The 22,487-nt window shown below is 35.5% G+C and overlaps 1 long non-coding RNA gene across 1 annotated transcript; it reads left to right on the top strand.

Moving 5' to 3' along the window:
* The first annotated feature begins 11,021 nt into the window (after positions 1–11,021).
* On the top strand, positions 11,022–15,675 carry LOC112940474 (uncharacterized). Its single transcript, XR_003244708.2, has 2 exons — positions 11,022–11,108; positions 15,037–15,675. It is a non-coding gene; the product is annotated as an uncharacterized lncRNA (long non-coding RNA).
* Positions 15,676–22,487: the final 6,812 nt, after the last annotated feature.

Below are 22,487 nucleotides of genomic sequence, written 5' to 3'. Positions count from 1 at the left end.
AATTTGAAATGAGGGAAAGTGAGGGATCAAAAATTTGACCATTGGCCCTTATATAATCGTTTAGTTCTCATCCATTTGGTGAAGTTAATCACTTTCGCCGAACCACTCAGCGATGCACTGAGTTGTCTTTTATCCCGCATTTCCTTTAAAATCTTCAATTTTCAAGGGATGAGATCAGTGATATATACTGAGAGTGACTAACATGTTGGAGATCCACCTATCCTTTTTTAGAGTTCACCATGTTTTACAGGCCCTACAATGTTCTTGCATTAATCCAAACGATGGAATTTAGTAGGGCATGTCGACTTGTTTGACATCTCTCAGAATGAACCTTACTCTTGCCAAACTGAGATTTTTTGAACTTTCCTCATTTTGACCTGCTAGAATAACACACCATTATTTATAAAAGCAAGTCCTATTGTTACGACCTAAGATTGCCTCCTAAGAAACTCCTTATTTAACATCATGGCTCGACGTAGGTCCTGCTCCACTCTCTGATATTTGAGCTAGACCTAGTGTCACTAGGTAACTCCAATATATCGCTAGGGTGGAGCTGAGACATGACATACATTAGGAGTGATCAGATTTGCTGGATTGATCTAGAGTGTTATCCAATCAAACGCTTCACAATTTTCTCTCATTTATTCTAACACTCTATCTTGATTGGTGATCTTTTGGTGCTCAGGCTTCAACTTCAGCTCTTTTCATTCTTTTATTCCCGTTTTGCCCCTAACTGTCCATGCTTACACTAAAACTTTAAATACCTGAAACTTAAGAGTTTTCATCAGATATTGAGATAGAATGAGCATTTCCGGATATTAATTTTATTAAAATAAGGCCTGAAATGAGTACAATTTGAGGATACATCAACCAGTTAGCCTTTATACAAATGAGATCAATGATGCACAATGTGTTAATTCATCATGATTTACTAAGACACCTCAATATAAAGAATGTACCTCCTAGTTTTCTATGAAAATAGATATAAAGAAAGATTATGACTTGATGAGCTGAGAGTTTCTTGTGAAAGTCCTTGGTGGTTTTGGGTTTCAAGAACAATTCATCAATTGGATCATGTTGGGAGTTACAACTACAGTGTTTTTGATAAATGCGAATTGAGAAAACCATGGCTTCTACTTTTAGAAAAAACATCTAAGACAAAGACACCCTGCATCTCTGCTGCTATGTTTATTAGTGATGGAATACTTGTGAAGAAAACTTCCATCCACTGTTTAAGAAGCTGTAACTCACTCACTTAATTTTTGCTATGACCTCGTGATAGTTTATATTTATAAGGGGAATGTTGCTTCAGTGAGTAGAGTAATTGAAGAATTAATCTTATTCAAAGAATCATTGTACAAGCTAACTCTAAGAGGACACAAGAAGGCAAATTCTGACAATTATTCTTTAATTACAAGCTTACTCAAAGAATCATTATAACTTACTCAACACATCTTTTCTATGATGGTAGGCTACAAGTGTTGATGTTACCCCAAAGCATACTCAAGTAAATGGATAAGATATGCATGAATTTCCTGTGGTAATGGTGCTAATAAGAGTAAGATGGTTTTGGTATTCTAAGAGAAAGTTTGCTTTACAAAGAGACAAGGGGGTGTAAATATAAAGGGTAGTAGAAACTTAGATATAACTTCAGTGGGTCAATTGGTATGGTCAATCATAGAAAATAAGTAGTCATTGTGGGTTATGATTTTTTACGGACTCACAAGGCACCATTAGACTGTACATGGTAATGGAAGAAAAAAATTCAATGGAAGTTCAAATGCAGGGTGGTACCACAAGACGAATACAAGTTTACACAATCTCACATCTATTTTATAACCAGAAGTTACTTAGAAATAATAGTCCATAATCCATAATTCTAGACGCATAAGATCTACCAAATATAGATTTATGGTGTGGTTGGTTGTATAAGGAAGGTTACTAACTCAGTACAGGAAATTGAAACTAATCATTCAATTTGATAGTACTGATTGTTGTCCATGTAATAAGAGAACAACTGAGACCATTATACATATATTTGAGAAGTGTAAATAGACATCCATAGTATAGAAAGAGATGATTCAATGGATAGGTAACACACTACTGGTAGAACCACTGCTACCATCAAACTAAAGCAAGTAATCTAAACTAAGGTATTTCAGTTACGGAAGCAAATTAAATAAACTAAAATAATGCGGAAAATATGCCTAGAACCTGAAAGTCATTGTACCAAAACTCTACTAATGACAAGTCTAAGAACAAGGGGTACAACCCCAAAAAGTAAACAACACCTTAACAATAGTCTTAGCCTTAAAAGAGTGACTTAAATATAAGAGAACTAAAGAAAGCCCAAAAGAACTAGCTCAATTCAAAACCGTCAATGCTCTTCTAAACGAGGTCTATCAATAGCTGCCAAAAGATGCACTATATTTAACAAAATTAAGCGCAAGTGCAAAATCAGTCCATAACCACAGTGTAGTAATAGGATCACGCGGCTATGCCAATTAAGTAAAACCTATATAAGCAATTACAACAATCTAACCATGTAACATACCGATCTACACAATTTTCATAGCATAAGATAACCAAACCACAACCACTCTTAAAGTCCACTGCTACAATGCATAAATGAAGTCCCATTCCCCAATTCAACACTAATTAGTTCTCTTTGAGAAGTCATAAGTCATAGTTCATGTTCATGTTAATAACAATAAGCCAATATATTACAATTAATTGGTCCTATCATGGAACCCAAGCTCAAACTCTTAGCCTGCACGAATGTAGCAACCCGATCTCAAGTTATTCCGAAACATCGCAACTAATCCAATGTTATCTTGCTGCAACGTGGAAATTTGATCCTAAGTATAACATCCCAACGTTTCAAAATGTCCAAATTAAGTCATACCTTTGTGGAAACACAAAGAGGGTGAGCAATAAATTAATAATGATGTGTTATATAAAATTTTAAAGTGGTAAAGGGTTGTAACTCAAGGTTTGAAGTAATTTAGGTGGAAAAAATTAAAGTTGGTAAAAGTTATCGTAAGTTCCTTTTTAAACATTCATCTGAAATTCGGGTCAAATATATCAGACATTTTCTCCCAATATATAATAATTTATGGGGACCACAACCCATCATATTTAAAGTCTACGAGTCAATTATTTCAAAGCATTAAATAGTTTGTTCATATGACTTCAGAATAAAGAGATATTTGCATTTTCTTGAGACTTCACAAGCAGGCACATAATGTGGGGCCTATGATGTTTTCTAATAGTACTATGTTATTGCAAATAAGGGCTATGTGTTGCCCAAGGGACTATATTTTTCACAATTGGGAAGCACCCCATAGAAGTAACATGGCGTCTTTGACCTCTTCGAGGTCTTTTACTAGCTCATTGTTATCATTCATCGCATTTTCATAGGTAAATTTAGCGTATAATTTAAAACTGTCATGGCACATCATATGCTAAAACATCATTTCCATTATATATAAAACATCATAATATAGAGTTAAAGACTCTAGTCTCTTTTTGTCATTCTAGACTCAACATCATTAGAGTAATCTTAAGAGTTTATCCTTGTTATTATCTTGTATAATATAGTAAGTTAACTTTGATTAAAACAAGTTATAGGCCATGGTTTCCTCTTATCATGTTGAGGTTTGGTCTCTGCATAAGTCTGAGTATGCCGATTAATCTCCGGCTTTAGGACTTGGATAACCTGAATCTAGATCATTGTAAGTCCAGTAAGACCCAGGGGGCAGGCAACCGATCTTTTGGTGATCCGTCCTACAATAAGACTTGCCAAAGACTTGTAATATCCAATATGTGTGATATTTGTTGAGTAACTTACAGGGCCAATTTAATTGTTTAAGTCATAGTTAACCTTTGTATTATCTAGATAATCACTTCTTAACCTCTATAGATTTTAAGAAGCATATTTAATCTTTCATTAGCTCGATAATATTTGTTAAAATTATTCCTAATGCTTTTCTTATCCTTGACGTTCTTTCATGCCTAAAGACAACTGTTTTGTTCTCACGAATAACAACAATGTTGTTAACTTTGTTAATTATTCTATATCTAAAGAAGATATGCGTCTACAAAATTGGTCTATTCCTAAAGAACCAATTAATAAGATTTACCAAATAGGTAATTTCAGTTTATTTATAAGTTTTAATTTAAAAACTTGTGAATCTACTTCTGCAATTAATAATTCTCTAGAAACTATTAAATTGCTTATTGTTGCTGACATTAACAGGTATAGAATGGAATTTAAATTCCTTCATATTTGTCTTGTACAGGTTGCTGTTAAACCCCTATTCCGTGAAGGTCGAAATATTCCTATTTGTTTAATGCTTAGAGACGCTAGGCTTCTCAATGTTGATGATTCTTTATTAGGAATCCTTGAAAGTAACCTTGCAAAGGGGACAGTTTACTTTAACTGTTATCCCAATTTCTCTATAGAAATAGAAGATCCTAATATTCTTTATACCTTGACACTCAATGTCAAAACCAAGAATATGAACAACAAGCTTGGAACCAGAGACTTAGCTGTAATATATCGGGTATATCACAAGCTGATGAAGACCATTATTGCCCCAAAGGCAATTAACTCTAGTCCCAACGGTGTTACTATGCTAATGGATTCAAACAAAGATCATGGCACTACTTTTCTGCCTAAAATGTTAAAGTGGAATGAGATCCTTTCCGATGAAAGTTTGAAATTTGAATCCATCACATAACCCCTTCCAGTTAAACCTTCCAGGTTTTTAATAGAAAGTATCCTTCAATTTTTAGAAGGATCTGTTAACCTAAAGTTTCTCAAATCAAAGTCTTTCAACCTTGAATCTTCCCGTAAGAGAATGTGTATGGCTAGACCTTCTACTTCAAAAACCCGAGAGGGAGAAGAGGACTTGTATGAAACTACTGAAGTTTCAGAACAAGGTAAGTTCCGTGGGTTAGATTTTACCCAAACCATACCCAAGGTTTTTTATGACTCTTCTTTTGCAGGAAGTCCTACGCCTAGCGAGATGAAAGCTCCTTCTCACAAGAGGAAAGATTCTATTGGAGTGATAAAGTCAATCGAATGATTTACTCTTGAAGAAAAAAGAATTAATAAGTGGTGGGTGAACCCTAAGCATGCTTTAAAAAAAGCTTGGTATGTAGACACATACACAAAAGAGCAGAGAGTCTTGTTCAAAGACAAATGGTTTAAAGATATGAAGATATTCAAAACGGAAATTGAATTCTTCAAATGGTTTGAAGCGACGGGCCAAATCGGTTAAAACAGTTCATAACTTTAAGTCCTAGTTTACAGATGGCACACCAAAGACAAGGTTGTCGAGAGTGTTCCTACGCCTCTTGAAGGAATAATCATCCCTTACAGAAAATACGTCCTGAAGGCTGCACCCTTCCAAAAACCTTCAGTAAACAAAAAAAAGGACTTTGTTACTGTCGAAGAGATAAACAACGTTTTTGAACAAAATAATTATAATAACCAGGTCCTTTCTGTTGTCTCAAAACAAATTAAGGACTAGAAGTATAATTATAGTGGTACCAGCCAGATTGGTAACAAACCCAGTTCTTCAAAATCAGGTTTCAACTTATAAACCAATCCTATCTTCAAAATCCATAAATTTTCCCCAGAGGATTTCCCCAAACCAACCAGTGAATTCAATAACTCTCCCGAAATCCTTGAAAGGATTAGTGATCAGCTTAAGAGAATTAAGATTTCTCAGGGTGATAGGTAGGAGCTATTAAGGATAGACTCCCTCATTCCAAGAACTTTTATCCCAGACCTTCCTTTCCTGACATCCAGTTTGAAGAAAATAATATGCACCCCAGAGTGTTGTAGATGGTACAGGAATAACAAAATGCAATATAGATGGTATGGCTTATCGCCAAATCTATAATAAACTCCAAGAGATGGGCATGAATATCACAGCCTATAAATGGAAAGGTAACTCAAATAAGCAAGCAGCTAACAGGATAGTTGCAGGATTTACGGGTACCTTAAGAAATTGGTGGGACAATTATCTCACAAAACAAAATAAGAATGATATCCTTAATGCTGTTGCAAGCAAAAATGTTGTTAAGACTGAAGGAGGACAAACTACTACGTCTTTGGAGTTAGTGGAAGATGCAACTACAACCCTTCTTTACAGTTTTGCTAATCATTTCGTGGGAGAACCACGACTATTCCAAGACAGAAGTTTGGAAATATTAAATAATCTTTACTGCAAGAAATTAACTGATTTTTGGCGGTATAAAGATATGTTTATAACAAAGGTCATGTTAAGAGATGACTGTAACAACGATTGTTGGAAAGAGAGATTCCTTAGTGGATTACCTCCTAATTTTGCAGAAAAGGTTCGATCCAAGATAAGAGATCGATGTGATGGTAAAATCCCATATTCAGAAATGACCTATGGAGATCTTACCAGTTTGATTCATTTCGTAGCCATGGAACTATGTACAGACTTAAAGCTAAAGGTGCACCTTAAGAAGGATCAAAAATTTTCAAGTAACGAGCTTGGATGTTTTTGCCAAGACTTTGGTTTCCCTAGTCTAAAACCCCCTTCTGCAAAAAGGTCTTCAAAAGAAGAACGATCGGGAAAATCGGCTTCTAAGAAGAAATCCTCTAGAAAGAAAGGATATTCTAAAAATAAGAGAAGTAAGAAAGCTTCTCACAACACATCCAACGAGTGTTGGACTTGTCGAAAGTCAAGACACAAGTTTCCTGATTGTCCTAGAAACAAGAAAAAGGGGAAGAAGATCAATCTTCTTCAAATAGACGAAGAAACTAAAGAAAAGTTTCTGATTATCTTAAACGAAGAAGAAACAGATTCATCTTCAGAAGAAGAAGAAGAACAGAGGACGAAGAGTTCCTCAATGTTGCTCAGGACGATGCTCATGACAGTGGACATGAATGCAATTGCCAAGGAGCATTTTGTCCTTGTGACAGACAATCTATTAGAGTTCTCTCAGAAGACTCTTCTGAAATCCTTTTTGCTACCATCGAGCACATCAAAGATGATGACGCTCAAAGAAGCTATCTTTTAGAACTCCAATAGCTTGTAACCAAGAAAAAGGAGAAAGAGATTACAAGGAATGTAACCCCTTTCAGCATGAAACAAATCATACAAAGATACTCAGATAAGAAGGAAGAACCTTCTATTAATGATCTTCGAGCAAAGGTAAACTTCCTCAAAGAAGAAGTTCGAGAAGTTAAGTCCAGACTTCACAAAATCGAAATTTATGCTTTAGCAAAAACGTTTCTTAAGGATAAAGAAGCCTCTCTTAAAGGAAAAGAGATTGCTACTTCAGATGATGAAGAATCTTCTAATCAATCAGCCCCTTCCTCACCAAAAGGTATGGATGATGCAGGTATTAGTATGATCACTAAAGTGAGACCTCAGAGTCTCACATTATGATCAAACTAGTTGTCAATTCTAATTTTGTACTTAACAAAATTGCTTTATTAGACAGTGGTGCAGACCGTAATTGCATTGTTGAAGGACTTATTCCTACCAAGTACCTCCAAACGGGAACTACAAAGCTATACAGTGCGACTGGTGAGCGTATCTGTATAAATTACAAACTTTCTAATGCTCATATCTGCAATGACAATATCTGCCTGGCTAATGATTTTGTCATAACAAAAATCATTAATGAAGAAATTATTTTGGGTATACCTTTTATCACCCAAATTAAACTTTATATTTCAGATTTTGATTCAATTAAAACAAAAATTTTAGAAAAACAAATTTCCTTTCCTTTTATCAAGACACTTTCTCTCGAAGAAAGTAAAATTTTGCATCAACAAACTGCTTTCAAAATCAACCAGATTTGTTTTTTGAAAGATGATATCAAAATTAAAAAAATTGAGCAAATTTTAAAAACCCCGGAGATGGTTTCTAAAATTACTAATCTTCAAAAGAATCTTGATGAAGAAATTTGCTCAGAATTTCCTAACGCCTTTTGGAATCGAAAATATCATGTTATATATTTACCATATATTGATGAATTTGATGAAAAGGCCATCTCCACAAAAGCTAGGACTATTCACATGAACCATGAATTAATGCAAATCTGTAAAAAAGAGATTCATAGTCTTTTGAATAACAAAATTATTCGTCCCTCTAAATCACCTTGGAGTTGTTCAGCATTTTATGTTAACAATGCAGCTGAACAAGAACGAGGTTCTCCTAGACTGGTTATTAATTATAAACCTTTAAACTCAGTTTTAAAATGGATTCGTTACCCGATTCCTAACAAAAGAGATCTTTTAAATTGAACTTTTAAAGATAATATTTACAGCAAATTTGATTTAAAATCAGGATTTTGGCAAATTCAAATTGCCAAACAAGATAAATATAAAACTGCCTTCAATGTCCCGTTTTGACAATATGAATGGAATGTAATGCCTTTTGGGCTTAACAATGCCCCTTCAGAATTTCAAAACATTAAGAATTCTATTTTCAATCATATTAGTCATATTTCAATTGTTATATTGACGATGTACTAATCTTTTCCGAGGACATTGATTCTCATTTTAAACATTTAAATATTTTCTTTAAAATAATTAAGCACAATGGTTTGGTCATTAGTTCTAAGAAAATAAAATTATTTCAAACAAAAATTAGATTTTAGGGCATGATTTTTATCAAGGCACCTACAAACCCATTTGCAGATCCATTGAGTTTTCTGATAAATTCCCTAATGTCATTTTGGATAAAACTCAGTTGCAGAGATTCCTTGGAAGTCTCAATTACTTAGATGATTTCATTCCAAAAGTTAGGCATATTTGTAAGCCTCTCTTTGACAGGTAAAGAAGAATCCTTCACCATGGAGTGATGAACAAACCAAGGCAGTAATCCTTCTTAAGGATATGGTTAAAAACCTTCCCTGTTTGGGTATTCCTAACCCTGAATTCTTCATGATCGTCAAGAAAGATGCATCTTAAGCAAAAGAAAAGCCCCGGTTCACTTGAACAGCTAGTTCGTTATTCTTCAGGAATCTGGGATTCCGCCCAAATAAATTATAGCACGGTCAAAAAGGAGACCTTGCTATTGTTCTCTGTATAACAAAGTTCCTAGATGGCATAGTTAATAAAGAGTTTTTTCTTAGAGTAGTTTGTAAATCTGCTAAAGATGTCCTCTAGAAAGATGTAAAAAATATTGTTTCTAAACAAATCTTTGCCAGATGGCAAGCCTTGTTAGCCAGTTTCGATTTTCAAATTGAATTTATCAAAGGTGAGAATAATTCTTTGCCATATTTTCTGTCCAGAGAATTCTTGTAGGGAAAATATGAGTAGGCCTCAAATTAGGCCCATAGCGGGCAAACAACCAGCTAGGTCCAGCTCAAACTACCTAACAAGAAGAGGCCCATTTGCAAGGAGGCCTGAATTGAGTCTAACAAGGCCTGATCTAAACAGGTACTCAACCTTGGCACACCTACTGCAAATCAATCCTTCAGAACCTCCTCAGATTAGTTCATCAAATATGTTGGTTTTGAAGAAACCTTTTTCAAAGGATCCAGAACCCAGCTCTTCCTCTTCACCAAGCGGAGAACTTAGATTCTCTCAAAAGCAAACAAGCGACTGTTATACCATGAAGCAGCCTCAATGTTTTGCTGAAGCAGTCTCCTTGAGTAGCACAAAGCGTACTCCTTAGGAGAAAGAAAAATTTTAAATGATTTCTCTACAGGTTTTCCCTATCCTTGCTTTAGACAAGGAATATGAAGGATACGAGATTAAACATCTCCTTAAACCAGTTTATACAAACTGGAATTATGTTGAAACAGATAATTCCTTAAAATCCAGAAGGTATTTCAAGTTCAACCTTGTAGATACCGGATCAGTCGAGATCGAACATGAATTGGCAGACAAATCTGACCCAGACAGTATTGCCAATTCAAAGTTCACTATCAAAAAGATCTTATCTCCTTATGACTTGCCTGTAGACCATCTACAGACTCTTATTAATCTCTCCAAGAGATTCAATCCAAAAATATATAACTTGTATGACTACAAGAATGCCTGGGTAAACTTCTTGTATGTTAGACCAACCACCCATGCTTGGTTTGTGAAGTATTGTCCAGAGGTCGCAGCCTCTACTATCCCAAGGTGGTTCTACGAACGCTGGAGTTGCTTTGGTGGTAATAAACAAGTTATGCCTCGACAATTTGCCAAAAAATATCCTCAATTTCAAATTGACGAAGGCATATCTACACTAACAGAGAACATCAAACTCTGTAAGTTTTTTATTAAAAAAACGTTTTTCTTACATTATTAGTTTGACGTTTGTTATTCTATATTTTGAAGGGATTAAATTTCTTTCTAAAGAAATCCGATTCAAAGGTTGGTCTCTTTCCAAAAAGGAGACACCTACGTCTTCGAAAAAGAAGACGGTTTCAACAATCTCACCCTCAGAGAGTGAGTTAAAAAAGAGACTCGAAAAGGCTCTGTCAGAATTAGATGATAACGCAGAAGAACTTGCCATTAATCAACTTCATGAAGAAGCATCATCTCAAAGTGATGACAACGGTGATATGCTAAATTCAAAGGCTTTAGCAAATTCATATTTAAATTCATTTGATTAATGTTCTAATTGAGGTTTTTAAAAAACCGGAATAATTATTCTTTCTAATAAAGATCCAAAGGATCAGAATTAGTAAGAAAGAAGCAAAGGAGTCTCAAAGAGATGGAATCTTTGTTTACTTAATCAGAATGAAAAAATAAAGTCATCACCGAAAGTAAGAAGAGCCAGGCTAAAATTGCCAATCTTCAAAAGATAAAGTCAAAAGATTCCTTTTAAAAGGAGAAAGCAACTGCCATCTTACTTTTCAAAAGGAATGGAGCAAAATTAAAGATGTAGTTTGCTTTATCAAAAGTAGCTTTATCAAAAGCCAAAGCAATGGAGGAAATCGAAGAGCCAATAGAAGTAAAGCTTTACGGATTTCCTTATCTCTTTATCTTATCTCTTTTGCCTATAAAAGGCGATGTAAATTTTATTAGGACCATCAGAAAATTCACCAACATACAATTTTCTTGAATGCTCTCTCTATGTAAACACTATGAAAATAATGGAATAAAATTCTACTTTTAAGTAAGTAATTCATTTCTCTCTTATTTATTTTACTTCCGCAGGATACTCGAAATGGTATCAGAGCCATGTTAATGGCACAACTTGTTAGCATGAGTAGTTAAAGTCTTTGGTTGTCTTGGCTGTTAGAAATCATGTGATAATTAAGATAATGGAATAATCTTAATTTAGTAATTAAAGTTATCGTAAGTTCCTTTTTAAACATTCATCCGAAATTTGGGTCAAATATCTGAGAAATTTTCTCCCAATATATAATGATTTATGGGGACCACAATCCATCAGCTTTAAAGTCTACGAGTCAATTATTTCAACGCATTAAATAGTTTGTTCATACGACTTCAGAATAAAGAGATATTTGCATTTTCGTGAGACTTCACAAGCAGGCACATAAGGTGGGGCCTATGATGTTTTCTTATAGTACTATGTTATTCCTAATGAGGGCTATGTGTTGCACAAGGGACTATATTTTTCACAACTGGGGAGCACCCCATAGAAGTAACATGGCGTCTTTTACCTCTTCGAGGTCTTTTTCTAGCTCATAGTTATCATTCATCGCATTTTCATAGGTAAATTTAGCGTATAATTTAAAACTGTCATAGCACATCATATGCTAAAACATCACTTGCATTATATATAAAACATCATAATATAGAGTTAAAGACTCTAGTCTCTTTTTGTCATTCTAGACTCAACATCATTAGAGTATAATAGGGACACAACCCTTTCAATATTTATAAAAGATAAACTATTACATGACCTTAAACATAACTTGACATAGGACATCCTTGAATCTTAAGGATTTCTTTCCTTGAGCTTGGGAACCACATATCAAGCTCTTCTCATAAAGACATCCATTTAAGCATCCATAGACTACACTTTCTGTAAAAAGGTAGAGAAGTGGTGTTAGTAAAAGAATGCACTAAGTATGGTAACCATGCAAAAGCATGCATTTAAAAGGGACATATTACTTGAAACCATGTATCATGCCTTTTTGGGAAAACCTCATAAAACTTTGATACAATAGCATTATACAATTCACATATTTTATATAGGCATATTTAATTGTTATACATCATATAAAGTCATACATTGCATTTAAAGCATATTTAGGATCACTTTATAGTAAAAATATTTCATTTACAATAAGCTTAACAGAATTAGAGTAACCACATTCATTTTAAAGTAAGCCCCTTTTTCTTTATTTCCTTGACTTTCCTACTAACCCTCTAGTGATATTTAGTTAAATGCATCACCTTATGGCCATAAATTACTCATAGATTAACCTTACTAATCCAATACATATATTCATAGAAGTGAAACATATCATAAGATACATTTTAGTCAAGACCTTAATGACATTATAGTAAGCCTTAGTCAATATGCACATATACTAAATTCATTTCACATAGAACATTAGAAGAACATACACACAATCCCACTCTAAATCTACTAGTGCAACGTCGTGTGAATCCCCATAACCTTAAACATACATAGTAAACCTATCATGAGACCACAAGCCTTAATACACACTTCATTGATAAACAATTGCAAGTAAAGAATCTTCATACCAACCAAGCAAGACCTTCATCATATAGTCTATAAGACCTACATTACGCACATAAGGAGAGACCTCATCATATAGACCTATTAAAACTCATAGCATTCACATCATTACAACATGTAGACAACATTAAAATGCCATGCATAAGGAATATAAACATAGCTATATACATTATAATACCCTTCAATAGCTTCTTGTACAATGCATGATTGAAGTCTCATACCCCAATCTATACTAACCAACTACCCTTAGGTTATCCTAGTTAGGGTCTTTACTTTACTTCCATTGTCCATATTACTTTAGGGAAACTATAGCCTTAACCGACACTAAGACCATGGGTGCTACATGGAATTTGGTGTTGTAAACCTTACAAAAAAGGAATGTTTTTCTACCTAGCCAAGGTAGAACATTAATACATGCTATTAGGTGATATCAGTTTCTAGATCCTATGTGGCACGCATAGTTTATGGAACGTGGAGGTATATATAGAAACCCTCTTTATGCCAAATGGGGTATTGTAGTTATCTACTTATGGAAACCCTCTTTATACCTATTGAGGCATTGTAGTTATCCTCCTCGTGAGGACTATGGTGAAAAAACCTTCCCACATTGGGAAGGGGCACCCCTCATCTAACTTTACTCGGTGCTAAGCTAAGTTCTCTTTTATTAAAAAGCGTTTAATAAAATTACTTTATAAAACTAGGCTTTACGAGATTGACTCCTGATATGCTTAGGTCATAGGTCATATATGAGAGTTAATCAACCTAAATCATGTGAGAAGTCCTTTCACATGGATATAGTATATGTAAATCACCATCTAGTTTAGGGTACTCTTGGGAACACCTTCCAAGTGCCCCTATATTGATTAGATTATCATACATGTGTGTGTATAAATATACATATATGTGATCAATACTTCCACACAATACATTAAGACCACACATGTTCATACATTAACAGAATCATGCATCCATATTCATGTACATAGAAAACTGAACCTAGGAACTATCCTATCAAGGCACACATGTGCATTGCATAGACAAGGTCCCATACCCTTTCCCATACTAGTACACCTATCAAGTAATTCTATTTAAGGGATACATAATCATATTTCATGGACATATACATTACATGAATAGTACTAGGCACAAGTGCATATAAGGATACCCTTTCATTAGACACCATGGACCTATACTACTTGTAAGCATGCATGAAGTTTGTGTGTGTGTACATTGGTCAACATGATCACCTAATTGGTATCAACAACACATTGAGGCATCCACCCTCTTAGGACCACAATGTACCTTTAAGCATATACCACACAACACATAACATCATAGGAGACAAGATCACTACAATACATACATTCAAGACTCCTAACCAGAGTTGATCACACATTCATATAAGGGTATATAGGTAAGGGTTAATTAACAATTTATAGATCATAAATTGAAGCACCTAAACCAGCCCTAACATAGTCATTCATATGCTTGTAATCTTAGCAACACAACCTAGGTCATAACTAGAGTAGAAACTAGGCATAAACTTCACATAGTGTGATCATCATAACCACACACCCATATAAAATCAAGTTTCCTTTAAGGACACAATCAACACACATATAGATTGAAAAGAAGAAAACACCTCCACCATAAGTGGACCATACCACACAATGTCATACAAGTCCAACTCTATCAACAATACTATAGAAAAGTAGAGGAATAGAGTTATCTTACCAATTCATCAACCTTTTACCATCATTGATAAATACTCACAATCCATCAATATTATAAAATGTAGGGCAGTATCTACATGTATATTATCATAAATGAAATCATACTTCATTTATCCTAGAATTAAGATCACATTATGTACATTGAATTATCAATCTATATAGGATAAGATAACATAGATCAATCTTACCAAAACTCCCTTGCTTTGATAATAAATGATCAATACTCATAATTCATCAATAATATAAATATAAGTCTGTAGCTAAAGATATATAAACCTAACAAAATCCTACTTCAATTAACCATAGAATTGAGATCACATTGAAACTATAATAGCAATTTATTGAAGATAGGATAATTATAGGCTAATCTTATTCAAATATTCAAACCTTGATCCATATTGGATCAACTATACATATTTACATCATTGGATGTAACTAACTCAATTTATCATCATTGAATCTCATAACAATCATTCTGGCATAAAGATCACGAGATACTACAACATAGGCCAAATCGATATTGGGAGGGTGATGTGTCATGGTTTCGCGGTCCTTTCAATGTTTTTTGCTCAAAATTTGTGTGTGTATAGAGGTTTTTTTATTAGTTTTAATATTCTTTTGTATTTGTTTTGCAGTAAAGATGTCCATAATAAAAATGCAGGCAGCTTGAAAATAATGCATAGATGTGAGCTACGAAGGCCATTAATGGCCTGGCGTTCAATCAACTGTCTGTGAAATGGTTACCATCGATTGAATTTAAGACAAATGGAGAAACTCGGGGAAATATAACAAAGTGTGGTACCACATAGAGGATCGACGGTCCATTGATTGATTAACAGACCATTCTGCTAAATCATCGATTTGATCATAGATAATCCCAGTAGCCGATGTTGGAGAGATTCTAATGATGAAGCGACAAAGGGCATCGACGGACCGTCGGTGGATCGACTGACCTTGCTGTTGGTACGTTGATTAATTCAGAAATGATTCACTCTGAAAGAAAAAAAATAAATCTAAGTATGGACTGATGGTAGCAGTCGATGGATCGTTGTTCCATCAATGGTCCGTCTGTGGGGTTCGTCGATTATAGCTGCATATTTGGTCAATGTTTTCTTATTTCAATTCCTTCTAATTTAGGACTATGTTTTTTATAAATAGGGATTAAAACCTCATTTTTGGGGTTAGACACTATTATTATTGTTCTTGTTTTTGTTTGGAGATTAGGGTATTGCAAACTTTGGCAATAATTTAATTTCCAAATTTGGTTTCAAGTAGTATTGTGAAATTACAAGTTGATTTGTTGGGTTTTCTTCACATTGTAAAAGTAAGTTCATGATTTCATTCTTAACAATCATGAATTGTTTTCTTTATTGCATGGGTAACGAAATCCACAACTAGGGTTGTGGGAACCATGGATTATTAACAAAGAAGACCTAGCTAAATAACAATTCTCAAATAGGTTCTTGCTTATATTGATAATTCTTTCGCTTAGAAGTCTTTTTAACGGTAGTCAATGTTAGATTTTGTCTTGTTTCTACTTGTCGGAGCAGGGAGGTAGTAATAAGAAAAAAATTATCAATATAGAGTTAGTGGGGTACTATCTAATAGGATAGTGTCAATTGGTGTGAATTATTAACTAAGTCATAAATCGATTATGATGCTTAATATAAAGTAAGGTTAAGGGTTAGTAGCTTATACACACGTAGCCAAACCAAGGTAGAGGGTGAAATTCTCTAAATGTCGGACCAAGGATCTAGAGATACCTAACTTACCACTTTGCATGCAAAACACTAGGGAAGAATTGTCATTGCTAGAAATACAGAGTTATGAACCTATGGGGAAAACATACACCCTAGTTTATCTCATAACTTGATAAAAACTCAATCTTTACTTTTGCTTACTTGTTTATTTAGAGATATTAAAGAAACTTGTTACACGAACCCCCCCCCCTGTTAAGTTACTTGTTTTCATAAAGAGATTGAATAAATAGATATAACAGTACATTGAAGTTAAGTCTTAACAATTTTTCTCATGGGATCGACCCCAACCTACTCGGGTTTTTTACTTTATACGACTATTTACACTTCTTTGGGGATGTGTAATTTGAGTGTATCAAATTTTTGGTTCCGCAATCGGGGAAGGTGGCTTTTAGATTAACCTTAAATACAATATAGATATTTATTCAAACAATTCCCTAATTTTATTTTATTTTGTTTTTGTTTTTATCTCTTTCAGGTCTAGCTTTAGTGTATGCCAAGTACACGAAGCCAAGGAGAGCCACTTCCTCCATTCGATCCTAAACATGACCGTACACTATGAAGAATGGAAAATCAACAGAACCCCGCCAATCCAGGCAATGGGGCAATTTGTTAACCTTTACTACTGGTTGAAGCACACAATCAAGTTCAAGTTGATTTGGAGAATGATTTGAGGTTGCATGCCCCAACACCAAGACCTCAGGATTGCAATAGGGTCATTGTTAAAATTGTTGAGTCCGATGTACCTCTTGTCCTACACCCTTTGCCACTTGGGCACACATTCTGGTGATGAGTATCCTGACACAGATGCTCCCCGCGAGGGGTTTATTCTCAGGACTTCTATGAGAGGATCCTCATGCTCATATAGCCAAACTGAGGTTTGTGTAAGAGTTGTGTGGGTAGGCCAGACTTAGATATGAATGCCATTGGGTTGCGAGTGTTTCCTCTATCACTGACAGGAGATGCCACCGTATGGTTTACTAAGTTTCCCTACTACTCCATTTTTAATTGGGATCAGTCGAGAGATGGGTTCTTATCAAGGTATTACGCAGTGTCCAAGAAGCTCAACCACAAAGATGAAGTGAACAACTTTGTATCACTACTTGGGGAGTCAGTGAGTAGCTCTTGGAACAGATTTACTGCATTTGTTAGAGGTGTCCCAAACCACCGCATTGATGATGAGTCTTTGAAGGAGTAATTCTATCCGGGTCAAGATGATAACAATAAAGCACTACTCGACACTTTTGTGGGGGTTCCTATGGTGAGTGCACATCTGCAGAGATCGCAGAGAAATTGGAGAAGATATCTCGCAAAAACATGGCTAAGAGCACAAGAAAGTCAGACACTGGAAGAAACACCTTTGCAATACAGGCTACGAACAACCCAACAGTAGATGAGATGCATGAAGAGTTGGCACAGATGAGAATTGAGCTATGGTTAGTTTTGAAACATTTGAGAGGAGGTGCAGAAAAAGTATATGTGGTGAACTACTTGTCTAAACCAGCACCACCGGTAGATGAGTATTATTAAGAAAAAGATTCCTATGCAGTGAATCAGCAGAGGGGGGATTTTCAACCAAAAGCTTAAGGCTCCAATCAGGATAATTGGCGCCAAGGTCAAGGAAATCAAGGTAAGAACTATGGTAACTACAATCAAGAGGGTCAATATGTTCAAGATGGGAACTATAATTGCGACAACAACATCAAATGGAGCAATTATGGTAATAGGAATGATTGGAGTGGGCCCTACATTCCCTCACAAAATCGGAAAATTTCTCCTAGGGATGGTGGAGGTAGTATGGCGCGAGTAGAAGATATTTTACTAAAGATGATGAGGAGATTAGATACTAGTGATGATCATGCCAAGGAGATAAGAGGTGATTTAGCTAATGTTTTGCAAAAGGTGGATGCACATGTGATTTTGATCAAGCATCTTGACCTACAGATGGCTCAGCTGTCTATTACTGTAATCCACGCCAACCTAGCAGTCTTCCTAGCAACACCATTCAAAAGCCTATAAATTATGGTAATTGAATGGTGGTCACTACTCGAGGGGGTAAGCAAAACATTGATCTACCTATGTCGTATGTGGTAGAGGATGATATGAGAAAAGGCAAAGAGGTTGGAGAGACTAGTAGAGAGTTGGTGGACAACACAGCGATTTAAGCAGAGGTGTCTCATAAATTAATACCCATTCCTAGACCTCCACAACCGTTCCCTCAAACATTGGTGAAAAAGATTGAGAATGGCAAATACCTACAATTTATCACTATATTGAAACAACTTTCTATCAATGATCCTTTGATAGAAGCTCTGGAAAAAATGCTCGTTTATGCAAAGTTTACAAAGGATATGGTGAAAAAGAAGAGATCAGTAAGTTTTCAGGATGATGACAAAATACAACATTGTAGGTCAAAATCTCTTTTGCAAAAAAAGGAAGATCCGGGAGCTTTCAGTATTCCATGTACAATCGTGTAACTATATTTTTCTAAGGCATTATGTGATCTTGGTGAAAGCATAAACCTGATGACCGATCAAACACTGAAGAGGCCAGTTGGTATACTCCATGATGTGCTTGTGAAACAAGAGTGATTTACATTTCCAGCCGATTTTGTGATTCTTGACTGTGAGGTTGATTTTGAGGTTCCCATTATTCTAGGGAAGCCAATACTTGCCATACAGGCATGCATTGGTTGATATGGAAAAGGGGCAGATGAAGTTTAGGTTGAAAAATAAAGAAGAAACTTTCAATATCTGTAGGTCCATGAAGCATAGTGGTGACCTCCAAACAGTATCTGGTACATCCTTCAGAGTTGAGAGTATATCCGAGGTATAAATTGAAGAGAGACTAGGTGTCGAGTCACTAGCACCAGTGATCATGACTTTTGCGAGTAATGGTATGGAAGCGTACGGGGTTTTAGTCGCTACACTTCAACAAAATGAATATGGTCCAAAACAAAAGAAATTGAAATTATATATGAAGCATTACGAGTCTCCATCCATGAAACCATCTATTCAAGAGGCTCTAAAATTAGATCTTAAGGCTCTACCACCTCATCTAAGTTATATGTTTATAGAAAGAAATGATACTTTGTCGGTGATAATTGCAGCATATTTGAATGGGCAACAAGTATAATGTTTGGTAGAGGTTTTGAAGAGGTTCAAATGATGCATTGGTTTGAATATTACGAACATAATTGGTATTCCACCGGTACTTATTACCACAAAATCCAAATCATGCCCAATCACAAATCGAGTATTGAGAATCAAGAAAGGTTGAATCCACCCATGCAGGAGTTAGTGAAAAAAGAGATCATCAAGTGGTTGGATGCGGGAGTCATCTATCCCATTGTAGACAGTAGTTGGGTGTGCCCTGTCCAGTGTGTGCCCAAATAGGGTGGGATGACAGTGGTTCCTAATGAGAGGAATAAGCTTGTTCCAATGAGGCAATTGACCGGATAGAGAGTTTGTATGGACTACCGAAAATTGAATGTGTGGACTAAGAAGAACTATTTTCCCATTCCTTTTATGGATCAGATGTTAGATAGACTCACAGGAAAATGGTGGTATTGTTTTCTTGATGGTTATTAGGATTATAATCAGATTACCATTGCCCCTAAAGATCAAGATAAAACAACTTTTACTTGCCCTTATGGGGCATTCACATTCACAAGGATGTCGTTTGGATTATGTAATGCAACAGCCACATTCCAGTGATGTATGATGTTGATATTCTCAGACTTTGTGAAGGACACTATTGAGGTATTCATGGATGATTTTTCAATAGTTGGTGACTCCTTTGATTGATGTTTGATTCATTAAATAGAGGTACTGAAAGATGTGTAGATTGCAATCTTGCTCTTAATTGGGGAAAATGTCACTTTATGTTGAAATAAAGTATAGTATTGGGACATTGCATCTCGTAAAAGGAAATAGAGGTTGATCAAGCTAAATTCAAAGTTATAGAGATGCTTCCCCCTTCCAATCTCTGTAAAAGGTGTGAGAAGTTTTCTTGGTAATGGTGGTTTTTATAGGAGGTTTATCACGGATTTTTTTGAAAATTGCACAATTTTTATGCAAACTACACGTGAAGGAATGTAAGTTCTATTTCGATGAATCATGTCTGAAAGTGTTTGGAGAATTAAATAAGAAGTTGGTGTCTTCATCTATTTTAATTTCCCCATATTAGAGTAAACCATTTGAGGTGATGTGCAATACAAGTTGGGTTTATCTTGGTGTGGTATTGGGACAAAGATGGGATTAAATCCTTCACCCCATTTACTATGCAAGTAAGGCCTTGAATGAAACTCAAAACAACTACACTGTAACCGAACAAGAGCTTCTTACTTAATTAGATGGAGAATAAGGATGTGAATCCAAGGTTAATTAGATGGGTGATATTATAACAAGAGTTTGATTTTGAGGAAAAAGATAGAAAGAAGACTGAGAATCAAGTTTCTGATCACTTGTCTAGATTAGAGGATGAATCTATGTGTGAAGTGTGAGAAAAGGCTGAAATTGATGATGTATTCCCTTATGCACATTTATTAGCCGCATTTCAAGATTTGATACCATGGTTCACAGATTTTGCAAATTATTTGGCAAGTGATATAGTTCCTTCGGACTAGTATTTTCATCAGAGGAAAAAATTTATGAATGATGTGAAAAATTTCTTTTGGTATGAGACTTATTTAGATTGGATTTGTGCCAATGTGATGATTCGTCGTTGCGCACCGGAAGTTGAGATGTTAAGCATTTTGGAGGCATATCATTCCTCGGCTGTGAAAGGACACCATAGTGGTATCTGGGCTGCACATAAGATTTTGCAGTGTGGGTACTATTGGTAAGCCATTCACCAAGATGCTCATGAGTTCGCCAAATCATGTGATCGGTTCCAGTGAGATAGATGAATTGCAAAGAAGTAAGAGCTCTCATTAAACCCTATTCTGGTGATTGAGTTATTTAATGTATGGGGCATTGATTTTATGGGCTAGTTTGTGAGTTCTCATAAGATAAAGTATATATTTGTGGCGGTTGAATACGTGTCTAAATGGGTGTAAGTTATAGATCTTTCTAACAATCGAGGAAAGAGTGTCACCGCATTCTTGAAAAAGAATATTTTCTCCAGATTTGGCACACCTTGGGCCATTATTAGTGATAGTGGCTCTCACTTTTAAAATAAGTTGTTCAAAGGCCTGTTGGAGAAATATGGGTTCTCCATAGTGTGACCACTCCTTATCACCCACTGACTAGAGGGAAAGTTGAGGTGTCCAATCGAGAGATCAAGCGAATTCTGGCAAAAACGGTGAATGCTAATAGAACGGATTGATCAAGGAGGCTTGAGGATGCTCTTTGTTCCTACCCGAGTACGTACAAGACTCCAATTGGTATGTCTCCATAGAAAATTGCATATTGGAAGTCTTGTCACTTGCCGATAGAGTTAGAGCACAAAACAATGTGGGCAATGAAGAAACTAAAGATGGATTGGAATGAAGCATCAGAACAACAACTAAATGGGTTGAATGAGCTCGATGAGTTTCGCCTCAAAGCCTATGAAAGTTAAGCCATCTACAAAGATAAGATGAAGAAGTACCACGACCAAAGGCTTGAAAAGCAAGAATTTGCGGTAGGTTTTGGTGCTTCTATTCAATTCTAGGCTACGCTTGTTTCCTTCCAAACTTAAATCAAAGTGGACAGGGATATTCCTCATCACTAAAGTTTTCTCACACGGAGCAGTTGAGTTGGAAAATAAGGAGGTTAAAAAGTTCACAATCAACGGGCCAAGGATTAAGATCTACCTAGGCATGAAAAGAGTGTCAATGAACTGGTTGAGAGCTATCACCTTAATGAAGCTTGAGTAATCAAGGAGCGCCGTGTAACGATGTTAAATCAAGCACTTCTTGGGAGAAAACCTAAGTTGTATCCTCTACCTAACAATAGGTTTTTATGTTTATTGTATGAATAGTCGTACTCTTTTTGTTTCGTTTTGTTTTAGTTTTATTTCATTCGCACTTATGCACTAGTGTTGGCTAGAGATTAGTGTAGAGTCCATTTCTAAAAAATGTCTATTAACACACAAAAAGAACATCTTAATGGGTTCTACATGTGCACGAATAAAAACTAAAAATATGCAAAAAAATAGTCTGGTGTACAGGTCTACAGACCTCATCGACCGGTCATCGTCCAATCTACGGACCGTCGATGGTGTTCGTAGATCCCAGGTATGTCTCATAATTTTTCTAAGTCTTAATGGAAGGTTATCTACCGGCCAAAGTAAAACCAAACATAAACGTAGCTTTCTAGGTGTATCCACTAGCAAGTCTTCCTATG

This window comes from Solanum lycopersicum, chromosome 12, assembly GCF_036512215.1.
Source record: "Solanum lycopersicum chromosome 12, SLM_r2.1".
In the NCBI taxonomy this organism is placed as follows: Eukaryota; Viridiplantae; Streptophyta; class Magnoliopsida; order Solanales; family Solanaceae; genus Solanum; species Solanum lycopersicum.
This window is presented reverse-complemented; position numbering and strand designations above follow the sequence as displayed.